This window comes from Leopardus geoffroyi, chromosome C2 (assembly GCF_018350155.1).
Source record: "Leopardus geoffroyi isolate Oge1 chromosome C2, O.geoffroyi_Oge1_pat1.0, whole genome shotgun sequence".
NCBI classification, from domain to species: Eukaryota; Metazoa; Chordata; class Mammalia; order Carnivora; family Felidae; genus Leopardus; species Leopardus geoffroyi.
The window spans coordinates 13,584,904-13,600,185 of record NC_059333.1 but is presented as its reverse complement, the minus strand read 5'-3'; the positions used below and the strand labels follow the sequence as shown (position 1 = coordinate 13,600,185).

Here is a 15,282-nt window from a genome sequence, read left to right as displayed (position 1 = left end):
AGAGTTGGCAACAATGTTCCAGCCAGGCTCCGAGTCCTGTTACAAAGAAAGCAAGAAGGTGGGGCGCCTGGGTGGCTCAGTCCGCTGAGTGACCAACTTCGGCTCAGGTCATGATCTCACAGTTTGTGAGTTCGAGCCCTGCTGACAGCTCAGAGCCTGGAGCCTGCTTCAGATTCTGTGTCTCCCTCTCTCTCTACCCCTCCCCCACTTGTGCTGTCTCTCTCCATTTCAGAAATAAACATTAAAAAAAAAAGAGAGAAAGCAAGAAGGTCACTATAGACGCTACTTGAGAATTATTTTCATTGGAGTGCCTGGGTGGCTCAGTCGATTAGGCGATCAACTGTTGATTTCAGCTCAGATCACAATCCCAGGATCGTGAGATCGAGCCCCACATTGGGCTCCACGCTGAGTGTGGAGCCTGCTTAAGATTCTTTCTCTCCCTCTCTCTCTGCCTCCCCACTGCTTGTGCACTCTCTCTCTCGCTCTGAAATAAAAAAATAAAACAAATTTATTTTCATTACGATGGTTAAAATTTTACAAAGCTCATTTATTCCCTTAATGAGGGAGTTAACAGATTCCCAGGAAAGGCGACACTGAGATCAATGAGGAAAACTGAAGGTAAGTTTCAAGCTTGAAACTGAAGCGAGGCATCTCAACACTGAGAACCAGCCCACGAGAGGGTAGTAGGCTCCTCACCATGGGACCCGCTGGGCTCTCAACACTGGGCGGGTTGGACTGGAAGTCCCTGAGGATCACAAACAATTCCAAGGTTTTATGGGGTGGCAATGTTAAAAAAAAAAGTATTCTTGGGGCGCCTGGGTGGCGCAGTCGGTTAAGCGTCCGACTTCAGCCAGGTCACGATCTCGCGGTCCGTGAGTTCGAGCCCCGCGTCGGGCTCTGGGCTGATGGCTCAGAGCCTGGAGCCTGTTTCCGATTCTGTGTCTCCCTCTCTCTCTCTCCGACCCTCCCCCATTCATGCTCTGTCTCTCTCTGTCCCAAAAATAAAATAAACGTTGAAAAAAAAAAAATTAAAAAAAAAAAAAAAAAGTATTCTGATGTTTGTTAAAAAACGGTAAGAAAGACTTTATTCAGGGCTGTTGCAATAGAGGAGAGAGATGAGGTGCAAATCCCAGTGCAGCAAAGACACCTGGGGACTTAAACAAGCAGACTGAGGAGGTCACCACTCAGCAGACACAGCAAGGGTGGGGGTTCTTACTAAACCAAGAGAAGACAGGATTCCTGCTGAAGGCAGCCCAGGGTGACCAGGTATTGCATACCAAGGTACTCATACACCAAGGGTGGGGGTTCTCTCTAAACTGACTTAGCAGGATTCTTGCTGACACCTAGAGATGCTGTCCAAGGTCACAACTCGGGAGCAGGAGCCGGAAGCAGATCCCAGACCCCAGAGCCAAGCTTGGGGGTGTGACTTACACCTGCTAGTGACCTGACCCTGCCGAACGCTTTTTAACTTCTCAGTTGCTTCCCCGCATATAACCTCTCTGTTCTGCAAAATCCAGAAATGCCCATTTCATTACATCCAGCTATCACGTAAGAGAAAACTACCTTTGAACATAATGCCATGCAAGTGATTTATATATAATTCCCTGTGATAATGAGGCAGATTGATTCATCATCGTGAGTCGCAATGCAGCCTTTCAAAGTAGCCTTGTAATAACAGATATACGAATAAAATAGGGAAAAAACAAAAACAAAACCTAAAAGCCTGGATTTAAAAGCATCTGGATGAAAACCAGGACGCTTCCAATCATGAACAGGATCACGAAACCTTCACAGCACAAGCCATGCAACTTCCCATGACGCCCAGTCCCCGAGGAGAGCACTTCAGGATGACAAAGCTGTTCCTTTGCAGCCTCAAAAGTGCCATCTATTGGACAGAAACATCTGAAGAGTAATGCGCTAAACATCCTGTTCATGTCCCATGGTTGTCCGCTGGGATCCGTGCCCTGGGAAGCTGACCTCCGTGATCTGAATCAACCAGGCTCCCCTGCCCTCGGGTCCCTTGGGAGCTAACCACAGAAGCCAGGAGCGGAAGAGGAGGGTAAAGAAGGAAGGAGCACTGGGCACCTGGGCGGCTCAGTCGGTTGAGGGTCCCACTTCGGCTCAGGTCATGATCTCACAGTTCGTGAGCGCGAGCCCCACAACGGGCTCTCTGCCGTCACTACAGAGCCTGCTTCAGATCCTCTGTCCCGCCGCCGCTCCCACACTTGCACTCTCTCAAAAATAAGTTAAAAACATTAAAAAAAAAAAAAAAAAAAAAAAAACAGAAGGAAGGAACAGGTACCCACGCTCACCCCTCCCCCACCTCCTCTCTACAGGGTTGCTTGGAAGTCTCTCCACCACAGGGCACAGCCTCTCTGAGGAACCCTCCCTGCCTGTCCTTAGTTCTAGGGGTTGGATGGTGTCATAGACTGAATATGTCCCCCCAAATTCATATGTTGAAATCCAACCCCCCAGTGTGATGATATTAGGAGGTGGGGCCTTTGGGAGGTGATCAGGACATGAGGGGGGAGGGGAGAGCCCCCATGAACGGGATGAGTTCCCTTATAAAAGGGACCCCAAAGACCTCCCTCACCCCTCCGACCATGCGAGACCACAGGAAAAGTCTGCCATCTATGAACCCGGAAGTGGACCATCACCAGACCCAATCTGCAGCACCTTAACAACCTTGGACTTCCCAGGCTCCAGCAGTGTGAGAAAGAAATTTCTGCCACGTGAAAGTTTCCCAGTCTGTGGTATCGTTATAGCAGTCCGAACAGGTTAAAACAGAGGGGCTTCCTCAGGTAACCCCCGCACCTCACGCACCCTTTCTGCTTCCCGACCTCATGACACGGCTTCACTCAACCCTCTTCTGTATATTTTCCCGCCAGGTCTCTGACTAACTACAGTGGAAAGGGAAAAGGGGCAGGAAATCAAAAATTTAATTTTCCATACTTGCCCTCAACTGGGGCGGGGGAGGAGGGAAGAAAACCCAACTCTTGAACTAGATTTCACGGTATGAATATGGAGGGTAGGATACGGCCAAGGAGCCTCTGGTTTTAAGAGTGCCAGTGAAAATCCAGAATTTACACACAGAATTGCCTATAAATGTACACGTGCATTTTTCTGAAAAGCAAAATCCAGGGAGGAAAAAGGTCGAAATTTCAACTGTATTCTCAAAAGGTGACCCAAAACTGCAGGGCCAACACTGTTAAGAACAACACGGCACAGAAACGGCCTCCATCTGCCCAAGAGAAGAAAATGACCAGGCAGGTGATGGGTACCTGTGCCAGCTGCATGAGCAGAAACACAGCCACCTCCCCCTACCAAGGCCTGGGAACCATCGCACTCCCACCCGCCACCACCCACCCCTCGGAGGCAGCTGGGATGGTGTGTTCCCGCCAATCACTCACAGCTCCCTCCCAACAGCCAAGTGACATTTCAAAAGCTCATCAGCCCAGCAGGTGCTCAGATGCACAAGCAGTAGCAAAAACAGTTCCGGGCGGTGGAAAATCTCATTCTTTTTGTTCTGAAAAGCTCGGGACACGGAGGCAAGGGAGAGCAGGAGAGCATGGGTGCAGCACAACAGGAGGGGAGAAGCAGCTGACTAGCGGAGTTGATGCCCCATCCCAGGGCGCCCCCCCCCCCCGGAGAGCCCCCATATGGGGTCAGTCCTCACCTTATTCTGCGCCCCCACCCCCTGCTGTGTGACCAACCTGAGGATAGAAGAATAGTGGCTGGCCCTCCCCAGGCCACTAACTCCCCCCTTTGCGACATGGCGATCACCATTGAGTGGGAACCTCACTGGGTCGTTGTGGGGGTCAGGGAGATGATGTGCATCCGAGACTCAGGACATGCCTTCCCAGGTATGTTTTACAAGTCATATCAAAGCTCTCCTTCATTTCCTTCCCCACTGGGATGGTCTTGGCAACCAAACAAACAGAAGCCTACAGAAGACTGATAAAATCAACCTCCAATTCCACTCCACAGCGGATGCCCCAAAAATGTGACAAGCCACGTGGGCAAGGGCACCTGACCGGGACCACAGAGCCTCTAACCCACACGGAGCCCTGTGACTGTGTCCATCCCCTCTGCCACCACCCCTTTTCCAACTGTACCTGGGGTCTTAGCTCAGAGGCAGGGGCCGCCGCGATTCAGAGCCCGGCTCAGGAGCCCGATGACCTCAGCTGACTCTTGGCCTTGCCGTGTCCTGACTGGGTGGCCTCGGGCAAGATAAACTACCCTTCTGACTTAGTTCCTCCATTTACGACCCAGGTATAATCATGATCATACTAGCTACCTTTCTGTGAGGATTAACAACAATTCATGCCAAGTTCTTAAAATAGAGCCTGGCATACAGTAATAACTCGATAAATGCCGGCTGTGGTATTGCCCCGCACATTTAAGCTAGTTTCCAAGGTCCATCTAATAAGGAGGCATCTGTGCTCCAAAGAGTAGCCAAACACTGGCTCCACCAGTCCACGAGCCAAGCACCATATGTCCTTGATTCTCAGATGTGTTTTGTATGTTAATGTTCCTAAAATTACGCTATACGTGCACGTTTAACCCTGTCGATTTTCCCATCTGTAAAATGAAGATTACAGCATCTACCTAATGGGATTGGTGGAAAATTACTGGTTAATACGTGCAAAACACTTGGAACAGGTCTTGGCATCAGAAACTGTTCTCTGCAGGTTATGATCACCATCATTATATTAACCGACCTGACCTGCTGCAGGGCTCTCCACTCCCAATGTGAACATTCTTCCACATTCCACCTCGAAACAGGGACCGCTTGACCCTTGGTACCCAAGGATGCTGTGGCTCAGGGCTGCCGAGTGAGTAGCTACAGCCCCAGTAAAAACAGCACAGGGCTTCGGCCAGAGGCTGGGTTTTTACCATCGCACCGGGTTCCTAGAACTAATTCCTTACAGAAATTGTTAAATTGCATCACATTGGTTCCTGGGGTTTATTTCAGGCTTTTGCCCATAGAATAACTTGGGGGGTCATGATGTTGGTTTCTTGGTGGACTCTAGAGACAAGCTGGCCTCCCATCAGTCGAAGAGAGACCCGGGGAGGATGGGACTTTAGCAGAGGCACTAAAAGGCAACTCAGAATGGAGAAAAGGCAGCAGAAAGGGCAACCCAGAGCCGAAGGTCAATGAATGAGCCCACAATGAAGGCAACTGGTACATCAAATGGTCTCTACTGTCCGAAGCAAGTTCTATCAAACTACACTGTTTTCCCTTCCCCTTTCATCTTACTGCTTTCTCCCTACATGGGAGGCTTGGACAATGCTGAACAGACAAGGTACAAGGCGACTCCTGTGAGCATGGGTGCTGGGTCAGATTACATGGATTCAAATCCTGGTATCCCCAGCTATTAGCCAAGTGACCTTGAGCCAATGCCCCAACCACTCTTTGCTTCTGTTTCCTCCTCTGTAAAAGGAGGGTAGCAGTAACTAATAGGTGAGTAGGGATTAAGGGAAGCTCTTGGAAAAGAGTCAACAACCTGGCCGCCATCACACTCTGGTACCTGCACCCCAGCAGCCCCGCAGGGGAAAACCCAGGTTAGTGACACTGTTGGGAGGAGGCGTCTTTTCCAGCTTCCAGCAGCCAGTGAAATGGGAAGACGTCTGGAAACAGAGATTCCAACCACAGGCGCTCCACATATAAGCCGTTGCTAACGCCCTCTGAGCCTCGGCTTCCTCACCAGAAAAATGGGGTTCCACTACCACACGGGGTTGTTGTGAGAAATGAGAAGGCATCACGCAGGCATTAAATAAACGTTACTTCTTGTCATCTGTCCTCCTTCCCCAGAGTGAAGAGAAGGCAGCAAAAGCAAAACCTGACCTCTTGCCACTCTCAGGGAAGTTTGTCACCGGCCCACATCAAAGCTCCTGTGCCCCGAGACTCCGCAGCCCGCCATGGCCACTGAGGTCTTCGTGCCGACAAAGCAAGCCAGCGGCCCCCTTCCCGGGGGAAGGCGAATGGGGTCTGTCCTCCAGCCCCGACACGTCAGCCACTTCCCACCAAAGGCCCAGAGACACGAGTCACGGGAAGTAAAACCCGGGAGGAAGTCCTCTCACAAAAACCAACAGCAAGCAAAGGTTATGAAGAACCCTTGACAAGTGCTTCAGGAGCTGGAGCCTGAATCATTAGCGAGAAGGACGCGGAGAGGTCGTTTTTCTGGAAACGTCTGAGGGATAAAGAGAGTAGATAAATGTCAAAAACAATGCCTAAAACGGCTGCATTCTGCTTGCTTACACAGCTTTTTCCTTCTTCAGACAAATGATAAAACATCCACGCTTCTGAATATAAATCATCTTCAATTAAGACGTTTCTATTGGGAAGCACTTTGGGCAGGACAAACGAAGTCTCTGCCACTGTTCTCCGACTTGGCACTTTCAAGGTTGGCAGGGCGATTTATTTTTGTTGATTAAACAAAATACAAATGGAGAGGGCCTAAAAATTGATTAGCCAATTAAAGTCAATGATTCTCAACAAAGAAATGTGCATTATTAGCTTTGCCAGAGTTATAAAAATGCCTCCTGGCTTTACTGCTGCTTTCGGGATTTACACCATCGATATTTGTGCTGACAGAAAGATTAAGTAAGGACTGAATTAGGCAAAATTTGTCTTCTCTTCTGCTGGAACGGAAGGAAGAGAAACGATTAAGGGCTGGGGCCGTTTCAGGGAGAACGTTTGCACAGCATTCGTAATTCTTGAAAGAATGATCCGGGCTGAGTGGGCCGCAGTCACTGATTTTGTGTGTACTTGTTCTTTGGCAAATTACAGATTCACTAATAGGGGCCAAATCTGTTGAGATGACAACAATCATAAATATCCAAATTCTTCGCCTTCTCTTTTCACTTTCCAAGGGGATGAGCGTCCAGATAGGCAGCCAAACGCACGATGGGTGTCAGATGCCTTCCGCAAAACGGACCGATGTTCAGGGAGACAACAGCCGCCCATTTCAGTCCAGAGCAAAGTGTTTCTGGATTGCAACCATAAGGTCCAGACCGCAACTGCAATAAATTCACGTACAATAGCCACACACCCGGGCCCGCGGAATGCTGGGATTTTTCTGGTGGTCAGAGCATGAATGTTGCCGGCTGCTATGCATTTTTAAACTTGATTGTACATAATTGTTAATCACTGACCCATTCTCCAACCCTCCTGGGCTGGAGCATGTTGCTAGGCAACCAATTTTGTTCTGGATACTTTCTGAAAGCTAGTGAGGCAACAAGCAAGTGTCAACTAAGTGAACACTAACCAGGAGAGACAGATTCAAATTAAAAAAAAAAAAAAAGGATGCCCAGTTTCCTTAAAGCACGGTCATCCCATGCCTCTCCTAATGTAGACACGTATTTTCCATGTCTTACAACTCAGCAAAGAGGCTCTCTTAGGTGGAACTGGATGAAACTGCCCTTTTAGTAGCTCGGTTTGACAATTCATATAATTCAACCTAACAACTTAAAAGAGGTCCCACAGACTGCGAAACTGGCATAAGCACAACTGTGCTTCGTATCAATAACATATCGTTCATGTGGTCCATGGGTTTCTGAAAATTCTTCTTATAAGACACAGCTGGGAGAGACAACCTGTGTGGTCACACAAACGCCTGAGTAAGAAGTCACATTTTTTTCCCCCCAGTTCAGACTACTACAAAGTGATCGATTTCATGTAAATAACCACACCTTCCTGCCTTTTCAAATGTTCGGCGCCACGGGCGATGAGACTAGATTTACTTCTCCCAATTTGAGAATGGAGATGCTAAAGGACATTCTAAAGATGAGGAAGGAACTGCCGAGTACACGAGAGAAGTTCATCTAAGGGGAAAAAGGAGGGGAGGCAGGGGCGTTGGTATCACGGAACATGATGCTATTCCGGGGAAGCCAGTGAAATCTAATGACTCTCCGCTTCCAAGGCAGCTGAGAGCACCACAGTCAAGGAATGGTGGAAGAAAATAATGGCCCTATGTCAGCTCACAGAATGAATCCAGGAGGTTTTTAGAATCTCTGTTGGAAGCCCCGAATAATGACCAGCTCAGGCAATGCATTCGAGTAGATGATTAACCTCATTAGGAAAGAATGGGTAAAAATTATTAGGTGAAGGGAGCATACACAGGGAATCCTAGGTTTAAATTCTGGCCTTATTGAACAGGTCTGAATACCTGTGCAATTGCAACTCTCTAGCAATCAAAATTAATTGTGTCTAAAATTATTAGGCTACAACTTATAAACTAAGGCACCTGTAAAGTTTATATTGGGCAAATGGCAAAGCGTGGTAAGAAGACAACAGGAAGTTTATCGCCGTTGCCCAGATGAGCCTGATTAAAATATAAGCAGGCCGTTTTGTCCGGATTTGCTTTAGATGACATGCTTATAATTAAAAAGAAAAATGAATTAAACAATACGGAAACATATAAACTTAAAAGGTGAGAGACTTCTCTCCAGCTCATTTCCACCTTCCACCACCCTCCAGAGGTAACCACCAATTTGTTTCTCTTTTACAAAAGTGGCATCGTAATGCATACCTCAGCAACTTGCCCTTTTCACTCAACATTACAACACAGAAGCTAGTTTTCAACACAGTCCTCTGGAGCACTCAATTCATCAGCCACTCTGTCCCTGATTTCAAAATAAAGCTTCTCAGAGAGTAAGAGTGACCCTTCCTCTCTCAGAGTTAACAATTTAAAATGTTTTATTTATTTATTTATTGGGGAGGGGGGGCGGTGCATGTGTGAGCTGGGTAGGACAGAGGGAAAGGGAGAGAATCTTAGGCAGACTCCCCACTCAGCATGGAGCCCAACACAGGGCTCAATCTCATGACCCTGAGATCATGACCTGAGCTGAAATCAAGAGTCGAACACTCAACCAACTGAGCCACCCAGGTGTCCCAGAGTTAACAACAATTTAAATTTTTTTTAACGTTTATTCATTTTTTCATAGAGAGAGACAGAGCGTGAGGGGGGTAGGGGCAGAGAGAGAGGGAGACAGATTCCGAAGCAGGCTCCAGGCTCTGAGCTGTCAGCACAGAGCCTGACGCGGAGCTCGTACTCATGGAGCATGAGATCGTGACCTGAGCTGAAGTCGGGCAATTAACCGACTGAGCCACCCAGGCACCCCAGTTTAAAGACCACCAAAAGTAGGGTCAGTTATTCACCTCCCTGGAAGTTCCTGCCAGAAGCCCAACAAGGAGGAAAGACATTTTCAACCCCATAGATACAGTTACAGAAATTCAGCGTGACACAAATGGAGCCCCTGAGCAGCAACTGGTTAAAACCACAAATGGGTGAGTTGGGAGTCCCAAAGGAGAGAGATCCAGATGACGAGAAAGAGAGAGAGAGAGAGAGAGAGAGAGAGAGAGAGAGAGAGACGCCAATGAAATCCAGAAACATCAAAGACTGAAAACCAACTGCTAAATTAAATTCCGAAGCCCGGTGCTACAAACTAGGAGAAGAATGTAATTTCAACAGGGACATTTTGAACCCCCTGTGAAGGAGACGGTGAGCCTGCTGGGAAGCAGCAGTTATAGACACAAGAACAACAGGAACACTTGGATGAGCGTTAGGACTGTCGCAGAAAAGCAGGGATGACAGAACAGCAGTGCGTACAACATGGGTTCCACACTGCTCCAACTCAGAAACTACAAAGCTATATTCAAGATTGTGCTTTCTTCACTTAAGAGAAGCAGCTGCAGACTTCAATTCTGAAGACCATCGTCCTAATCTAAGTTCTACAAATAGATCTTAATAAAGTCACTTCCTTGGGGCTCAGTTGGTTAAGCATCTGACACTTAATTTCAGCTCAGGTTATGATCTTATGATTTGTGAAATTGAGTCCCACATTGGACTCTGCGATGACAGCACAGAGCTTCTCTCTCTCAAAATAAACCCTTCTAAAAAAAAAAAAAAAGTCACTTCCTCTCTTTAGGTATCAGTTTTCTTGTCTATAATATGAGAAGACTTGACTAAAAAAAACTCTAAAGTCCATAAAATAATTTATTTCTAAGATTCTGTTTAGTTAAAATGATGTTTATAGATGGATGGATAGATGATGGATGGATAGATGGACAGACAGATGGGGAGATGATGAATGATCAATGAATGGCTAGATGAATGGATGGAAGGATGAAGGATGGATAGTTGCATGGGTGGATGGATGAAGGATGGATGGATGGATGGGTGGATGGATGATAAATGGATGATGGATGGATGAATGGACAGACAGATGGGTGGATAATGAATGATGGGTAGATGGATGGGTAGATGGATGAAGAATGGATAGTTGGATGGACGGATGGATGGATGGATGGATGGATGATAAATAGATGATGGATGGATGGGAGGCAATGGTCGACTGAATGGGATTATACCATTTGTTGTGAATGGTTGTGATCAATTGTTGTAGCTTTAGAAATTTGGGGGAACATTCAACATCATGTCGGTAGCTTGGAATCAGCCATGGAAGGAGTATTTACACCACAGAAATTGGCAAACACTACAAATCAGGCCTTTGTATTCACCCCGTAGTGTCAGCTTACCAAAACATCACTGAAGAAAGAGAAGGAGGAAGGAAAAGAAAGGGAGAAATGAAAGGAAGGGACAGTACCTGTATGCACACAGTCTCCAAGTGGGCTGGCTTCCCACATCTCCATCTTGATATGCTTACTATTTTCTCTGCCTGCAACACCATTATTCAGATTTGACTGAATAACCCAGACTTCTTGCCTCAAACTCGGCTCAAGCCTCACCTCTTTTAGGAAAGCCATCTCTGGTGTCTGCCCTCAGTCTGTGTGACATATAGCCCCTCCCCCCCCACAATGTGCTCCTGAATGCGGTAATTACCTCCCTCTGCCCTCTCAGGTAGTACCTACAATATAGTGTCGTCCATTTAACCAGCCCCACTAAATTGTCACCCAATTCAGGACAGCAACCATACATTTTAGCTCTGGGTGTTTAATGCCTCGCACGAAGCCAGGCACATAATCACCATCCAACAAATATATTTTAAATTAAAGCAATGGTTTTAACTACAAGGCAGCACAAAAGAATTTACTGATAAAAGGTTTAGGCTCAAAGAGCTGCACTACTCTCTCCTAGACATAAGTGGGTAGTTGGGAGATTTTTCGAGGGCTTCAGCTTTTCAAGACCACTTTCCCTTAGATTGTGGCTTTCCATTAAGTCAGTTAACCTACATTTATCACAAAACAGTGCGGTGTGTCACTGACCCACTTTTTTTCATCTCTTTGCTGCTCAATGACATCCACCTGTCACTGTGAATTGCATTTTTAAATAAGGAATTAAATATATTTGTCCTGGATTTACCCAAGCGAGCTCTGACAGCGCTGGGATGCACCCTCAGGTTCATTGCCTAATCTACTAAAGTGGCTTTGAGAAAACTGCTTATGCTTTCTCATCCTTAGCTATCCGATCCATTAAATGAACCCAGGGCCTGGATGTAACACAGAGGACACACCCCCTCCCCGCCTCCGCCCCGTGCCAGGGCAAATGCAGGCTTGCCAGGCCTGACCTCAACAATGCTAACGTTACTGCAAAGGGAGTCACACATGCCTATCACCTTCGGAAGAAAGGAAAGTGTCTTAGTCCGCTGGGCCCGCTGTACAACGTACCACACACGGGGGGAGGGGGCACGGGCCTCACACAACAGAAATGTATGGTCTCATAGCTCTGGAGGCTGAAGTCCAAGGCCAAGGTGTCATTAGGGTTGGCTTCCGGAGAGACCCTTCTTCCTTGGCTTGCAGTCCACTGCCTCCTCACTGTATCCCCACATGGCCTTGCCTCTGTGCACATGCACGTGGAAAGAGGGGCAGCTCACCCGTCTCTTCCCCTTCCCATATGGACACTATCCCTGTTGAATTAGGCCCCCACACTTTTGACCTCATTGAACCATAATTATCTCCTTAAAGGCCCTATCTCCAAACACGGTCACATGAGGAGTTAGGGCTTCCACGTACGAATAGGAGGGTGGGGGAAACAACTTAGTCCGTAACAGAAGACAACCACTCAACACCTACTGGGTACAGATGCCTCACAAGGGATAGAATCTCTCTCCACTCCCCTGAAAGGAAAAAGCCAGATCGCCATTCTTTTTTTTTTTTTTTTATGTTTATTTATTATTTGTTTTTGAGAGGGGGACAGAGAGCGAGCGAGCGAGCAGGGTAGGGGCGGAGAGAGAGGGAGACAGAGAATCCCAAGCAGAAGCCACGCTATCAGCACAGAGCCCAACGTGGGGTTCAATTCCACAAACTGTGAGATCATGACCTGAGCCGAAACCAAGACTCAGACGCTCAACCTCCTCAGCCACCCCGATGCCCCTAGACTTCAATTCTGAGTTGAGTTGCGTTTCCCTAAATTCAAATGTCAAAGTCCTAACCCCCAATATCTCATAATGTGATCTTATTTGGAAATAGGGTCATCGCAGATGTTATCAGTTAAGATAAGGCCAATAAGAATAGTGTCCTTATAGGGGCGCCTGGGTGGCGCAGTCGGTTAAGCGTCCGACTTCAGCCGGGTCACGATCTCGCGGTCCGGGAGTTCGAGCCCCGCGTCAGGCTCTGGGCTGATGGCTCGGAGCCTGGAGCCTGTTTCCGATTCTGTGTCTCCCTCTCTCTCTGCCCCTCCCCCGTTCATGCTCTGTCTCTCTCTGTCCCAAAAATAAATAAAACGTTGAAAAAAAAAGAATAGTGTCCTTATAAAAGAGGGGAAGTTTAGCAAGAGAGGGTGAAGTAAGAAAACACCGAGAGGTGAAGAAAAAGGCGGAGGTCAGGATGACAATTCCACAAGCCAGGGAACACCAACCAGCACCAAAGACTGAGCAAACAGCCACAAGCCAGAAACAGGGTGGGGGCAGACTGTCCTTCACAGAAGCCTTCGAAGAAACCTGGATCTCGGACTTCCAGAACCGAAAGACAATAAATTTCCATTGTTTAAGTCCCCCAGCGTGTGGTTCTTGGTTATGGCAGCCCCAGGAAAGTAAGACAAGCTCTCTTTCAACATCTCCCAAGTCTTTCCTCCCAGGGACTCCGAGGACTTTCCTGCTTGGCGGACTGGAAGAAAATACAGATTGCACGCCTCGAGCCTTCTGAGTTCACTCCTTTGGAGCTGATCATCGTCAGGACTCACCTCTCCTTCTCTGCCCTGTTCCCAGGGGCGGTCGGCCCTGCAGGTCGGGCAGAGCAGTGAGCGAGCCCATTTAGCCCTCACCTGTAAGCCTGCTCTCCAACCAGCTTTATCTGTTGTGATCTCCCACCTGTCTGGATTCTCTGATCCATTTGGCAATTGGCTCTAAACTCTGGGAAGAGAAGAGGCGATTACTTATCACCCTTCAAAACTCAACAGCACCCTCCACATCGCTCTGCCACTGCGATCTCATACCACCACCACCTACTCCAGGTACGAGGGAAGCAGCCAAGGCTCCTGAGGGTTTGGTCTCTTACCTGTAGTCCCAGGACTCCCGGACAGGACAGCCAAGGAGTCCAACCCAGGTCCTCTCCCAGCGAATCCCACCTTCTTTAATTAAAAAAAATCTCGGGGCGCCTGGGTGGTGCAGTCGGTTAAGCGTCCGACTTCAGCCAGGTCACGATCTCGCGGTCCGTGAGTTCGAGCCCCGCGTCGGGCTCTGGGCTGATGGCTCAGAGCCTGGAGCCTGTTTCCGATTCTGTGTCTCCCTCTCTCTCTGCCCCTCCCCCGTTCATGCTCTGTCTCTCTCTGTCCCAAAAATAAATAAACGTTGAAAAAAAAAATTTTTTTTTTAAATAAAAAAAATCTCTGTACTGGGGCGCCTGGGTGGCTCAATTGGTTAAGCACACGACTTCAGCTCAGGTCATGATCTCACGGTTCGTGAGTTCGAGCCCCACGTTGGGCTCTGCGCTGACAGCTCGTTGCCTGGAGCCTCCTTTGGATTCCGTGTCTCCCTCTCTCTCTCTCTGCCCCTCCCTGGCTCACACTCCGTGTGTCTCTCTCTCTCAAAAATGAATAAACGTTAAAAAAAATTTTTTTTAACTTTTTTTTTTAATCTCTGTTCTGACTCATAGCGGGTCAAATACACAAGAAGAAGAAGAGAGAAAAGAGGCACATCTTCGGTAAAGATCTTAAGTAGAGTGGAAGGGAAACTCCACTTACTTACCAATGAAAGCTAATAAAAGTGACAAGTTTCTTCCAAGCCAAAGAGTACTCAGCCACCCACTCAGCCACCCACTGAACTACCAAGGGGCACACACAGCTTCTCAGGCTGGGGGAAACTCGATTCCAGGCTTATTAGTGAGACTGGTTCTGGTACAGTCCTACTGAAACACCGGTCCAGAGCCACATGGACACAGACACTGTGTGTTGGCCTAGTGACTCCAACGAGCTGCCGCTATTTAAAAAAAAAAAAAAGAAAGAAAGAAAGATAAAACACAAAACACATCTGGTGGGAACTCTCCACTTCCCACCACACTTCCGTATCTCCTCTTCCTCTCTTCTTGCTTCTACCTACCGATAGTCTAGACTCGCTGGTGGTGGCCCACGAGGCTGAACTTCGGGGCTAAAGACGTGGGAGCACTCTGAAATGAATGACTCCTTAAGAAACCACCCTATGTCCAGACTCCAGAACAAAAGCACCGCATGGCTGTTGACTCACTACCTTACCCGCTGGAGGCAAGGAAAAGATCTAGACATGCTGAGAACTTCATCCAGAGCTCTACAAACGGCTACCTGTAACTTTAAGTGCAAACAACAACACAGGCACACATGGGGAAGACGGGTTCAGATGGGATTCCCACGGTCTGGGTGACTGGAAGCTACAGGAGACAATAGGGTCATGTGGCTGCTAAAGAAAAAAAAAGAAGGGGTGCCTGGGTGGCTCAGTGGAGTAAGCGTCCGTCTTCAGCTCAGGTCATGATCTCGCGGTTCGTGGGTTCGAGGCCCATGTCAGGCTCTGTGCTGACAGCTAGCTCAGAGCCTGGAGCCTGTCTTTGGATTCTGTGTCTCCCTCCCTCCCTCTCCCTCTCCCTCTCTCTCTCTCAAAAATAAATAAAACACTTAAAAAATTTTTTTAAGAAAAAAATAAAAATTAAAAAAAGAGAGAAAAAGAAAAGAAATGCATGCTATAAAAGCTAAGGATGCAACAAGAGAGGGGCACCTGACTGGCTCAGTCAGTGGATCTCAGGGCTATAAGTTTGAGGCCCATGTTGGGTGGAGAGATTACTTAAAAATAAAATCTTTAAAAAAAAAAAAAAAAAAAAAAAAGAATGCATCTAGAGAAAGGAAGGTTAATCCT

The 15,282-nt window shown here is 47.7% G+C and overlaps 1 protein-coding gene across 1 annotated transcript in view; it reads right to left on the bottom strand.

Moving 5' to 3' along the window:
* TIAM1 (TIAM Rac1 associated GEF 1) overlaps positions 1-15,282 on the bottom strand; it is a 392,899-nt gene that overhangs the window by 313,694 nt on the left and 63,923 nt on the right. The gene's annotated exons all lie outside the window — the stretch shown is intronic.